This window comes from Mustela lutreola, chromosome 4 (genome assembly GCF_030435805.1).
Source record: "Mustela lutreola isolate mMusLut2 chromosome 4, mMusLut2.pri, whole genome shotgun sequence".
NCBI classification, from domain to species: domain Eukaryota; kingdom Metazoa; phylum Chordata; class Mammalia; order Carnivora; family Mustelidae; genus Mustela; species Mustela lutreola.
In genome coordinates, this window is record NC_081293.1 from 189,359,057 (window position 1) to 189,373,497 (window position 14,441).

General features: G+C 38.1%; 1 protein-coding gene and 1 pseudogene across 4 annotated transcripts in view; both read right to left on the reverse strand.

The window, feature by feature from the left end:
- The window catches only part of BRAF (B-Raf proto-oncogene, serine/threonine kinase), a 179,146-nt gene that overhangs the window by 144,345 nt on the left and 20,360 nt on the right, over nucleotides 1-14,441 (reverse strand). Inside the window, exon 2 of one of the 4 annotated variants that reach the window (XM_059172045.1) lies at nucleotides 5,002-5,117. The exons of the other annotated variants lie outside the window; for them this stretch is intronic. The gene's annotated coding sequence lies outside the window, so the exon portion shown is untranslated. The remainder of the gene's footprint in view (nucleotides 1-5,001; nucleotides 5,118-14,441) is intronic. 4 annotated transcript variants of the gene reach the window in all.
- LOC131830843 (U2 spliceosomal RNA) lies at nucleotides 4,165-4,303 on the reverse strand (annotated as a pseudogene).

The following is a 14,441-nucleotide window of genomic DNA, read 5'->3' on the forward strand; positions in this document are numbered from 1 at the left end:
CTATCGCGTAGGTAAGAGTTTAGGAGGAGATATAAGTAATAAAGGTAAGTTGAAAAATCTTCAATGAGGTTTGGCTTCTGTTTTAGAGACAAAACCCAAATGCTCAACATCCATGGTTTAATTCCTTATACTATGATTTATTAGATGGGCTTGGATATGTTTATTCCAGATCTTAATTCTGCCATACTTCACATGGCTATTGTAATGTTTTTAAGAGATCATAATTTTATGTGTTATTTTGTTTACTGTCATTACTCTAAACTATTATCCTTTCCCCCTTAACTACTACTTACAAAGGCATCTTAAGAAAAAAAAAAGAGAGATTTATTTATTTGAGGGACAGAGAGAGAAAAGCTGCGAAGGAGAAGCAGAGGGACAAGCAGATTCCACATCAAGCACAGAGCCAGACTCAGGGCTCAATCCCATGAACCCAAGATTATGAGCCTAAATCAAGAGTAAGGTGCTTAACCAACTGAGCCACCCAGGTACCCCTACTTACAAAAGCATCTTAACCATTTCCTCTGTCCTACTCCCATTCCTCTCTCACCCATTCTCCATAGTCAGAGGGGAAATCCCTAAAACACAAATCTGATCACATTACTTTCCCTGCTTAAACCCTTTAATGGCTCCCTAGTGACTCAAAATAAAACCTAAACTTTTTAGCAGACTACAAGATCCTAAATGATGCCACAGTGCCTCCTGCCTTATCAGGCACTATTCTTCCCATCCCTTACTCAATAAACTCAACCACACTGACCTTCCAAAAGAGCAGGAAAGCCTTTACACAAGCTATTTCTTCTTCTTGGAACTCTTATCAAGCACTTTCAAAACAAGCACAGCTTTTCCAGTTAGAAGAGATCTTTATTTTTTTTATTCTTTTTTATTTATTTATTTATTTATTTATTTATTTATTTATTTGACAGACAGAGATCACAAGTAGGCAGAGAAGCAGGCAGAGAGAGAGAGGGAAGCAGGCTCCCAGCCGAGCAGAGAGCCCGACCCGGGGCCCGATTCCAGGACCCTGAGACCATGACCCGAGCCAAAGGCAGAGGCCCTAACCCACTGAGCCACCCAGGCGCCCCTAGAAGAGATCTTTAGATCTCACTTCCTCAAAGAATGCCTATCCTGATCACTCTCCCCCAGTCTACATTGGATACACATTTAACTCCATAGTACCTGGCATTTTTTCCTTTGGGCATATAATCACAATTCAGAATCTGGATATATGTATTTTTTTAAATAATTTGTTTAATGGACATCTTCTGATTACAGAGGCCACAGCGAAGCCAGCACATATAGTAATTTTTTTAAAAAACTGCAGTTTTTATTGTTATAAATGGCTTTTGATCTGATTAGACATATATTTTAGATGTTTACTCTGGCAACAATGTTTAGGTCAATTAACAAGCCAAAGAGGCACTAGAGGCAAAGAGTACCATTAAAAACATGCCACAATTATAGGTAAGAAGTAATGAGAGTCTGAACTACTGCTGATAGATTTAATATCCTCATAATAAGCCTGTAAGGTAGCAAGGAGGAAGCTAAGGTTGTTCTGAGGGAGTAAATACACACTCCATAAGATAAAGTTTTAAAACTTTTCATATAATAATACAGCTATGAGTTTAGATGACCAACTTCACAAAGTAAATCACCACAACTGTAATACTGAAGTGGGTACAAAAGAAATCCCTTTATTCAATGTAATAAAGTCTTGTGGTTGGGTAACTGAAAATATTTGTTAAATCAGATAATCATAAGCAATGATAGAATCTTAAACAACCTATTTCACTTAAAACTGTAAAATGAACAGTTATTGACCAATCCTGATATAGAGCAAGGGATCTTCCTTTAAATATAACCCATACCTAATCTGATGGCAAGTATTTTTTTTTTTAAAAGGAAACTACCAGTTAACCTGATGCACTAAGTGTAAGTGTAAGTCAGTTAAGGGAACTTAAAACTATTTTCTCCTTTTGAATACTATAGTTGAAATGATGCAAACTGAATAGCAATTTACAATGTGATGGCCAAATGCATGATTTACACCTAGGAGGGCACAGAGGAGACTCTTTATGAGGGCTGTAGGTAGAGAACATTATTTAGTAATGTATTCATCAAGAAAATTAAGAAAAATACAGATTTTTCATATTTACTATTTACAAAGCCACCCTCACTTAGGGTTAATATAGATAGATATGTCAGATACAGTTAAGAGTACGTGGAAGACCCGGCATTTCACATAGCAGAGCGCTTGATGGTGGTGGTATTCTCATTCTTCTTTGCACATTTGTCTTACTGTGACATGCTACAGCTTAAATACTGAGTTAAGTAGATGGTTATTATCTAGTTTTAACTAAAGTAAACCTTATGAAATAGATATGAGGCTTGAAAGGAACTCATACCAAAAAATCTCAAACCTCCTACTGAACCTAACACTACTTGCTGCTAGAGGAAAAGGCAAAGCTGCCATGTTGAGTCCTCTTAGTACAAGCTTTTTGGCAGCCACATACAGGATTAAAACAATGATCTGATCCAGTGGTTCTCACTAGGGTGACTCTTGGCAGAATATCTGAAGATATTCTGATTGTTAGAATTGAGGGAAAGATACTATTGGCACCTAGTAGGTAGAGACCAGGGATATTGCTTAACATCCTATAATATGAAGGACAGCTCCCCCAGCCAAGATTTATCCAGGCCAAATGTCAGCAGTGCCCAGTTTGAGAAATCCTGACCTAACTGGATCTGATAAGAAACTAGCCAGTTTTTAAAAATTTTCCAGATTATTCAAAATACGTATTTGTATCCACTATCATTAATGATGAAACTTGCCGTAATGGTGTAATGGCCTGAGCTATGAGCCAGAGATAAATAAAACCATCAAAATTCCCTTCATTTTTAACTTAGCTTTTAAAAATTTATTTTTGTACAGAACACAGATGATTTATAAGACTGACAGAGATGTAGTGGGGGTAATGAATTTTACTGATAATACAAAAATTTTTAAAGTCTGAAGAGTCAAACAATGAAAGCTAATAAAGAGGTTTCAGTACATTAACGGAGGTTTCGGTACATTAACATAAGTAGAGTTCATCAAGATTCTAATTTAAATTCCTGGCTAAAAGAATCTGGTAAAGAAATGTTTTATCCTCGGCCACCTAGGTGGTTCAGTCGGTTAAGCATCTACCTTCGGCTCGGGTCATGATCCCAGGGTCCTAGATTCGAGTCCCACATCAAACTTCCTGCTTGGCAGGGAGTCTGCTTCTTCCTCTCCCTTCTGCTCATGCATGTGCTCTCTCAAATAAATAAATAAATAAATAAAATCTTAAAGAAAAAGAAATGTTTTCTTTTTTAGGACAAGCACAACCCAGGATATTAAATTGATTCAAGATAATAATCCAGATTGAAAACCAAGGTGCCAAGGTATAAAAAGTATAAAAGTATAAGTATAAAGTATAAAAGAGAGCCAAAGTATAAAAGAGAACTACATGAGCTGCTAATTAATAAACTCCCAAGAAGAATAATTGTACATAATACAACAGTAGGTGGGGAGGCATTACAAAGCATGGCCTCTGTAATCACAGTGTCTGGGTCCAAATCCCAGATCTTCCACATAAGCAATGTACCCCTGGCCAACCTGCCTAACTTTTCTAAACCTACTACTTCCTCTACCAAATGAGAATTATAATATCTAATTCTTATGGTTCTTGTGAAAATATATGGTATAGCATAATAGTGTAGAACACAAGCTTTAAAAACAGAATTTCAGCTCTGACACTTATTAGCTCTATAATCTTGGACAAAGTACTCAACTCCCAAGTGTCAGTTTCTTCATCTATAAAACATATATTTAAATCAAAATCACAAATTTTGTTATATAAGTATGTAGAGAAGAGTTGATAAACATATCTGAAGTTTAAAGAATGACTGTAAAGTTAAGAAACAGCACTGCCAGTACCTTAAAGGCTTCCCACGTGTCCCTTCTCAGTTGCATCCACTGTTTGCCATTCCTGGGGTAAACACTATTACTCTTCACTTTCATGATAATTATTCTCTTGATTTTCTTTATAATTCTGTACCTATATTTGCATTCCTGAACAATACAGTTAATCCCATGTTGAACTTTTTATAAATAGAATCATGTTGCATTTAATTTTTTGTGACTTCTACTGTTTGACTAGTATTACGTTTGTGTATTCACATTGGTGAAGGAACTGGTTTTTCCTGGTCCATTTGAACTAAGTTTTTATTAAACTAGTAAGAACAGATACTACACTTGATCTTAGCCAAAAGGCCAAGAAGCGATGAACCAAATTTTTATTCCATAAGTGAATAGATTTACCTACATAATCCACTGCTAATAGACATTTGGATTTCTTTTTATGTATTTTGGAATTAAAATGAATAATGCTATGAAGAGTTATATCCACATGACTCCTGGTCCATATATCCAGATTTTCTCTAGGGCAATGGCTGGTTCTCAAATTATGATTCCTGTACCAGTAGCACAGCATCACCTGGGAACTATCAGGCTCCATCCCAAGCCTACTGAATCGGAAACTCCGGGGGCGGGGCCCAGCAGCCTGTTTTAACAATCCCTCCCGGGAATTCTGATGCACACTCAAGTTTGACAACCACCTGTCTAGGTTAAATACCCAGGAGTGGTACTGCTGGTTGTAGAACGCCGTATTATTTTCCAAAGTGGTTCTTCTAATTTATACTCCCACCAGCAGTGGAAGAGCTCCACTGCTCCATATCCTCACCAGTGCTTGATACTGTTCAACTGTTTCATTTCTGCTCATTTAATCTGTATAAAATGTTCTCCCATGGTTTTAATTTCTGTTCTCCTGTTGATGAGATTAATGATCTTTGTATATGCTTATTAGTTGTTTAATTTTTTTTTTTTTTAATTTAAATGCCTGCTCCAGTTTTTTGCCCTTTTTTCTATTCGGTGTTATGTCTTTGTCTTAGTGATTCATACTTCCTTAAGTATATAGTTCATACCAGTTGTCCATTCGTTAAGATTAAGTTATTTGTGGCCTCTATGCTGAGAAGTCTCTCTCATTCTCTTTTGGATCTTTCACTCTGGAAACACCCAGCTGCTACTCAGTGAGGTCACCCTGTGAAAAGGACCATATGAGTAAATTTGGATGTGCATCTTCTTAAGCCCCTGCCACAACCACATGAGGAGGCACAGGAGATTCTCCCTCAGTCCAGCCTTGAGAAAACTGAGGACCTTGGTGACTGACACCTTGCCTTCAGCCTCCTGAGACCATGAACTAGAACCACCCAGGTAAGCTGCTCTCAGATTCCTGACCCACAGAAACTGTAGGATAAATGTTTACTGTTTTCAGATCCCAAATTTTGGTATAACTTATTACATAGCCATAGGTAATTAATACCAGTATATTACAAATACCTTCTGTTCTGTACCTTGGTCTTTTCTTAGGGGGGTCTGAATAAATAGAAGTTTCTATTTTCAATGTTGTCAAATTTATTTATTTTTATGGTTTTCAGGATTTTTTTTTTTTAAAGATTTATTTGAGAAAGAGATTGTGGGGATGGGGAGCAGAGGGAGAAGGAGAGAAAAAATCTCCAGCAGACTCCTCACGGAGCACAGAGCCCAACCCCAGGACCCCAAGATCATGACCTGATTTGAAACCAAGAGTTGGATGTTCAACCAACTGAGCCACCCGGGTGCCCCTGGTGTATTCAGTCTTAAGAAATCCTTCCCTGCTTTGAGCTCATAAATGTATCCTCCTTTACAGGAAGAAAAAAAAAAAAAAAAAAAAAGCTTTCTGGGGGCATCTGGGCTCAGTCAGTCAGTTCAGTTAATGTTCAACTCCTGGTTACAGCTCAAGTCATGATCTCAGGGTCCTGGGATGAAGCCCCGTTGGGCTCCTTGCTCAGTGGGGAGTCTACTTGTCTCCCTCTCCCTCTGCCACTCCCTCTCTATCTCTCTTTGGAATAAATAAATATTTTTTCAAAAATAAAAGATTTTAAAAAGCTTTCTGAGTTCATCTTTTTGTATTTAACCTTCAATCTACCAGGAATTGATTTTTGTGCCTAGTAAGAGGGAGTTGAACTTCATTTAACACAGTAAGCAAATGTTCCAAACAAGTATATCCTTTCCCAACTAATTCACCAGCTAATATTCACGCATAAACCTCAACATAAGCATATAAAATTCATTAGAAAGCTCTGTCTATTTTGGCTCACCTGTCATTTTGTTATTTATCTTCCCTTTTCTTTTTGTAGGCTCCTCAGACACCTGACACACAGGCTAGGTCTCACAACCCAGGCTTGTGGGACCCTCAGTCACCCTCCCTCATGCACTCCTCAAGATTACATAATTACTCAAGACATCATTCAAAAGCAGATCCTCCCTCCCTTTCTAACAAAGCTGTAATCCAACTGACATTCTTAAGGATCTATTTAAAGTAAAACCTGCCCACTTCCAAGTTTCATACTGTTAAAAGAAATTTAAAAAATAATAAAAGAAAATATAAAGAAAAAACAAGTGGGAATTTTTTTTTTTAAGTAGGCTCCACGCCCAGTGTGGAGCCCCATGTGGGGCTTGAACTCACAACCCTGAGATTGAGAGTTGGACTGACTGAGCCACCCAGGCACCCCATAATCAGGAAAATTTTTAAATATAAAAATCAAATAATAAAATTAAAGTGATGTTTGTTGGTAGTCCTGGCACTCATGTGATATTTTACAAAGTGGTATATTAAAAATCTTAGTTATCACTAGAAATGGATCTTTGGGTAAGAGTCATGTCCATCTCATGTTCACTAAGGTAATAACCAGGGCCCAGCAGTGCCTCATATGTAGCAAGCATTCAAATTTGTTGACTGAAATAAAAGATTAAGGAAGTCTTATCTTACTGTTCTTTAATAATAATTTGTCAATTCTTGCCTTTTTTTTTTTAAATTTTATTTATTTATGTGACAGACAAAGATCACAAGTAGGCAGAGAGGCAGGCAGACAGAGAGGAGGAACCAGGCTCCCTGCTGAGCAGAGAGCCTGATGCGGGGCTCCATCCCAGGACCCTGAGATCATGACCTGAGCCAAAGGCAGAGGTTTTAACCCACTGGGCCACCCAGGCGCCCCAATTCTTGCCTCTTTTTAGTTCCACAGAAAAGCCTACAGACATTTGGATTTCAAATCTACTGATCTACTGATCAATTTGCAAAAAACTGACATTTTTTTTTTAATTTTTTTTTTAAGATTTTATTTATTTATTTGTCAGGGATAGAGGGAGAGAGAGCGAACAAGCATAGGCAGACAGAGAGGCAGGCAGAGGCAGAGGCAGGCAGAGGCAGAGGCAGAGGGAGAAGCAGGGTCCCTGCCGAGCAAGGAGCCCGATGTGGGACTTGATCCCAGGACACTGGGATCATGACCTGAGCTGAAGGCAGCTGCTTAACCAACTGAGCCACCCAGGCGTCCCTTTTTAAAAAAATTTTTTTCTAAGATTTTATTAAAACTGACATTTTTTACCATACTAACTCTTCTAACTCATTCTTAGTATACAGTACGTACCTTCATTTATTTAGATCTTCCTGTATGTGTCTAAATAAAGTGCAATTACCCTTTTTTATAAAGGCATGTGTATCTTAAATATTTAAAGTTCACTCTAAGTATCTCCTTTCCTAGGAGATCTTTCTGTCCTCCAACACTTAAACCCATTCTGAATTATGTACTCCTCTTCTGTGATTTCTCTGTACCTGGGGCACACTTTAAACATGGCACAGTATCCTTAATTCTTGATTTATTTGCTCCTACCACTAGATTGTAACCTCCCTGAGGACAGAGATGATCATTTCTGTTTCACAGCACCTACCACACAACCAGCACAAAGGAGCTCAATATTTATTTTTAAACTTTAAGCAAATGAATAAATGTTCTCAATGAATATAAAGTACAAACTGTCTGATAAGAAAAAGGACTACCATTTATTGAGTAGCTTCTATGTGTTGGGCACAATACTATACTGAATGCTTACATGCATAAGCATCCAATTCTAAAAGTAAATCACCCTTTTGACATGTATTTTTATAAAAGCCTAATGTTAGTTGTCCCATCATGTAATAGGCATCAGGAATACTGTAGTGATAGCCCTTAATCACCTGGAGGCTAGAGTCTCATAAGCCTCAGTAAGAAAAGCAGCAGTCTTCATTCATTCAGGCGGTTATAAAAATAATACCATGAACTGGGTTAGCTTACAAACAAAAGAGTTTGTCACAGTTCTGGAGACTGGGATGTCCACGATCAAAGTGCCAGCAGTGTCTGGTGAAGACCCATTTTTGTGGTTCATTGATGGTACTTTCTAGCTATAATCTTATATGCAGGAAGGGATGTGCTAACTATAGGACCAAGAATCCCAATCATGAGGGCTATGCACAGGAAAAGTAAGGAGATAGGAGAAATGAAAGATGCTCTGGGGTTTCAAGTATAAATTATGATAAGTGGAAAATATTATTACAAGAGGGGAAGAAGTAATTTAAAGGGAAAGATAACTAATTCAGTTTAGGATGTGTCTTTGTGATGTCAGTGAGGCATTAAAGTAAAATACTCAGGAAACCACTGGAAATGCAGGATGGACACACTAGCTCAGAGGGTAGCCTGTTTGTTAAGGATGCATAGTAGCCTATGAAAGAACAGATTCAGTTCTGCAGTAAGAAATGGAAGACTGAATTTCAAGAAATAAGGTCTGAATGCCTAAGACAGGCAGTCAGTGACCAGAAAGAAAAAACAAAAGCTCACAGGGGTATCAGAGTCAGGGAAGGTATTTTTGATTTCGTATAGGATGACCTGGATACATCTGAAGGCAAACAGCAAGTAACCAGTGTCAAAGAAACATCTAAAGGGGGTGTGTGTGCACATGTCAAATAGTGAGAGGGGAAGGATATGAGATAAAAGGAAGAGATTGTCCTGTGCTGTCCCAAAGGACTAAACTAGGGTGATGTTAGAACCCAGAGACAGAAGTTTAAGAAAATATATTTTAGCTTCACATTATGAGATATTTCAGGGCACCTGGGTGGCTCATCAGTTAAGTGTCTGCTTTCTGCTCAGGTCATGATCTCAGGGTCCTCTGGGATCGAGCCCCGCATCGGGCTCCCTGCTCAGCAGGGAGTATGCTTCTCCCTCTGCCTCTGCCTCTCCATCCAGCTCATTCTCTATCACTTGCGCTCTCTCTCAAATAAAATCTTTGATGATGATGATAATAATAATACAGAATTTTTTTTTTTTTTTTTTTTTTTAGATTTTACTTATTTATGAGAGAGAGATCATGAGAGGGGAGAGGTCAGAGGGAGAAGCAGACTCCCTGCTGAGCAGGGAGCCAGACGTGGAACTCTTTCCCAGGACTCCAGGATCACGACCTGAGCCAAAGACAGTTGCTCAACCAACTGAACCACCCAGGTGCCCCTAATAATAATAGAGATATTTGACAAAAGAACTAACTACCTTATTAAGGAAATTCAATTTAATGCTTCGTGATTTGTCAGGAATGCTACAGAAGAAATTTTGTACTGTGTCAGAGGTAAGACTAGGTTCTTTCAACAGTAAATTCTGACCTTTCTCATGTTAAGGAATTACTCCCACTCCCCCTCCTCCCAGCCCCTGGTAACCTCTATTCTATTTTCTATCTCTATGAATTTGCCTATTCTACATATATTTTATGTAAGTGTAATTACACAATAGTTGCCCTTTTGTGTCTGGCTTATTTAACTCACCATAAATTTTTTTTAAGATTTTATTTATTTATTTATGCTGAGAGAGACACAGCAAGAGAGGGAACACAACCAGGGGCAGTGGCGGGGGGTGGGGGGAAGAAGCAGGCTTCCCAGGGAGCAGGGAGCCCAATGAGGGACTCGATCATGACCGGAGGCGAAGGCAGCTGCCTAATGACTGAACCACCCAAGCACTCCACCACAATGTTTTCAAGGTTTCCCCACGTTATGTCATGTAATAGAATTTTTATTTTCTTTTTTTTAATTTTTATTTTAAGTAGGCTCCATGCCCAATATTGGACTCAAACCTACAACCCTGAGAACAAGAGTCACATGCCCTACTGATTAAGCCAGCCAGGTGCCCCAGGACTTCCTTCCTTTTTATGACTAATACTACATTTTATCTATTCAAACACTTGGACTATTTTCACCTTTCTCTATTGTAAATAATGCTGCAATGAACATCAGTATGCAAGTATCTATTCAAGTCTGTTTTTTATTCTTATGGGTATTTATACTTAGAAGTGGAATTGTGGGTCATATGGTTATTCTACTTTTAGTTTTTGAGGAACTTCCACTAGAATAACGTTAATACAAAATTCACAATGAGATTCCAATTCACACTCATGAGAATAACTATAATCCAGGGAAAGGAAAGGAAAAGGAAAATAGCAAGTGCTGCAGAGGATGTAGAGAAACTGGAATTTGATGACGGGTGGTGGGATATAATGGAATACTTGTGGGAAAACAGTTTGGCAGTTATTTTGATATATGTCATAACATGGTGGATCTTGCAAACATTTCACTAGGTGAAATAAGATACAGAATGACAAATACTGTATGATTTCACTTACATGAGGTACTCAGAATGGGCAAATCCATAAAGACAGTAAATAGAAGAGAGTTTAAGGGGCTGGGGAGGGAAGAAGGAATTATTTTTTAAGTGGTGGAATTTTTTTTTAATTGGTGGAGTTTTTGCTGGGGATGATGAAAAAACTGAGGATATAGATAGTGGTGGTTAACATTTTGAATATACTTAATGCCACTGAACTGTACCACCTATAAATGGTTAAATATTAATATAGTTTTAAAAAATCAAAATAATTAAATGTTAAAAGATTCCTTGAGCCAATAAAAATTTATTAATCATTATAAACCTATTAATTCATCTGTTTTAATCATTAAACCTGTTTTTTTTGTTTTGTTTTTAATTATTAATCAGGACCCAATGCAGAAAAGAAAAAGCTATATATTAGATATTTCAACCAGAATGGCATTTAATACAAAGACTAAGATGGTTGTCATTCAAAATACAGAAGGACATTTAAAAAAAAAAAAAGGAAGGAAGGTAGGATTAAGAATCAGGAATAGCCACTGGAGCGAGGAGATAAGGGATACATTGCAAGCCAGGGGTCTAAAAGCTACTGCCATTACTGCCTCTACATATCCATGAAGCTGGTATTAAACACTGGAATCTCAGTCTAGATACCACAACTGCTTCTATTCATTTAAATCTCACAACTTTGCTAACCACCCAAAGCAGCAACAAAAAGTTTCCCTGTCCTCTTTGCCTTCCATTGTGGGAATTCATCCAGTGAAGAGAACCTAAGCTGCATTCACATTTGATGGAAGGGAGTTCAGGAAATGCCCTGTATTTCCTCACTTGCAAGATGTTAAAGTACTATGAAAGTGAAAATTGGGAACATTTATTGTACAATCAATAGCATACCATGATTAACTGGCAACATTTTATTTTAGAAATACAAAATAATGGTGAATCTCAGAATTTATACCATCTTAAATTAATAAAAAATGTTAAATTTTGCTTTCTAATAAAAACTCTATTTTTTTTAAAAGATTTTATTTATTTGACAGAGACCACAAGTAGGCAGAGAGGCAGGCAGAGAGAGAGGAGGAAGCAGGCTCCCTGCGGAGCTCAATCCCAGAACCCTGGGATCATGACCTGAGCTGAAGGCAGAGGCTTTAACCCACTGAGCCACCCAGGTGCCCCTCTAATAAAAACTCTAAAAGCTCTCTAAATAGGGGTATCTAGCAGGCTTAGTCAATGGAGCATGTGATTCTTGATCTCAGGGTTGTAGGGCTGAGCCCCATGCTGAATGCAGAGGTTAGTAAAGGAGCACCTGGGAGGCTCAGTCGTTAAGCTTCTGCCTTTGGCTCAGGTCATGATCCCAGAGTACTGGGATCAAGACCCACATCTGGCTCCCTGCTCGGTGGGAAGCCTGCCTTCTCCCTCTCCCACTCCCTCTGCTAGTGTTCCCTCTCTCACTGTCTCTCTCTCTGTCAAATTAAAAAAAAAAAAATCTTTAAAAATAAAATCTTAAGGCCTCGGTAGTTCAGTTGGTTGGGTGGCTAGCACTTGATTTCGGCTAAGGTCACCATCTCAAGGTTATGAGATGCAGCCCTGAGGTGGACTTCACACTCAACTCAGGCTTCACATACAAATGGGAGTCCCCTTGAGATTCTCCCTCTCCCAGTTCCCTTTCCACCTCCCGCCCCCGACTCAAATCACATTTGCTTGTGCACTCTAAAACAAATAAAATCTTCAAACTAAACTAAAATCTTAAAAAAAAAAATATCCCTCTAAATAAAAACATGCTCTCATACTATCTCCTAAAATCTCTGTATTTTTGCATTTCACATCCAGGCATTTAATGTAACAAGAATTTTTTTTATCATTTTGAAGTTAAAGTCCAAATTAATTTTCCAGTACCCTTTATTGAAAAGGGCATTCTTTTCTCACTAACCAACATGTATCTGTCATATATTAAATAACCAAAATTTGTCATTCATCAAGTAAACTATAATTACAGATTTTCTTCTGTTTTGTTCCACTGGTCCATCCATCCATCACTAGACTAGACTACTCACGACAGTGTCTTAATTACTATACTTTGTAATAAATCCCAATAACTGGTAAAGTAAGTCTCCCCAAACTGTCCTCTTTGAGAATGTCTTGGCTATTTTGGCTCTTTATTGATTTTCCAGAGAATTTTAGAAAGAATCAGCTTTTTAAGTTCCACCCGAAAAACAACAAAAACAAAAACAAAACCAAATGAACCAACCAACCAAAAAAATAACTTAATGCCTTGACTGGAATTATATTAAATATATAAATCCATGGGGCGCCTGGGTAGCTCAGTTGGTTAAGCGACTGCCTACGGCTCAGGTCATGACCCTGGAGTCCCGGGATGGAGTCCATCAGGGACTCCCACATCAGGATCTCTGCTCGGCAGGGAGTCTGCTCTCCCACTGACCTCTCTCCTCTCGTGGTCTATCTCTCTCTCTTAAATAAATATAAAAAAAAAAAAAAAAAAAAAAAAGATTTAGGACGCCTGGGTGGCTCAGTTGGTTGAGCAGCTGCCTTCGGCTCAGGTCATGATCCCAGCGTCCTGGGATTGAGTCCCATATCGGGCTCCTTGCTGGGCGGGGAGCCTGCTTCTCCCTCTGCCTCTGCCTGCCATTCTGTCTGCCTGTGCTTGCTCTCTCTCTCTCTCTGATTAAAAAAAAAAAAAAGATTTTAAAAAATATATACAAATCCATTTGGAGAATAAGATCCATACAATATTGAGTCTATCAATCCATGTACATGATATTTTGCCCCTTCAGGTCTTCTTTAATTCACCTCAATAGGCTCATTACACTTCATTTCACCTCAAAACCTCAGACTTTTTATCTGGAATCTTTCTGCCTAAAGTACATCCCTCATAATTTCCCTTAAAAAGGGCTGATGGAGTTCATTAAAATAAACTTTTACTTCATCCTTAAGGGATAGTTTCACTAAGTACAGAATTTATAAGTATACATTGGCAATTATTCTGGAAAAAAAAAAAAAGACATACCTTTCTTCCTTTTTTTTAATTTTTAAGATTTTATTTATTTATTTGACAGATCACAAGTAGGCAGAGAGACAGGCAGAGAGAGAGAGAGGGGAGGAAGCAGGCTCCCCGCTGAGCAGAGAGCCCAATGCGGGGCTCAATCCCAGGCCCCTGGGATCATAACCTGAGCCGAAGGCAAAGGCTTTAACCCACTGAGCCACCCAGGCACCCCAAGACATACCCTTCTGTTGAGAAGTTAGCTATCTCTGCATAACTGCTCCTTTGAAAGAAGTCTTTTTTTCCTCTGGCTGCTTTTAAGATTTTTCTCTTTGTATCGGGGTTTATGCCATTTCACTGATTTGTCTGGGTGCAGATTTCTTTTTATTTATACTATCAGAAATTCATTGAGCTTCCTATCAACTGGTTTCTCATCAGAACTAGAAAATTTTCAACCAGAAATAACTCTTCAAATATTACCTTTGCATCATTCTCTCTTTCCTCTCTTTATGAAACTTAAATATGTTAGATCTCACTCTATCTTTCTTATCATGCAATCTCTCTTCAATATTTTCCATTGTTTTGACTCTTAGCAGTACAGTCAGGAAAGTTTTTCCTGTCTTATCTTCCAGGTAACTAATTCTTCTTCAGTTAGAAATAATCTGCTCAAGCTTTCCCTTCGGTATATTTGGCATAGTTTCATTTCTGCACTTTGTATTTAATTTTCTCAAGTTTACTAAGGAACTTGTTATAGTCTCTTGTTCTCTGCTTGCCTTCAAATTTGTCTTTTATTCTTTCAACATAACAAGTAACAATTGTTTTAAATCCGTCTGATATTTGAGGGGTTTTTTTGATCTGTTTCTTATTCACAGTG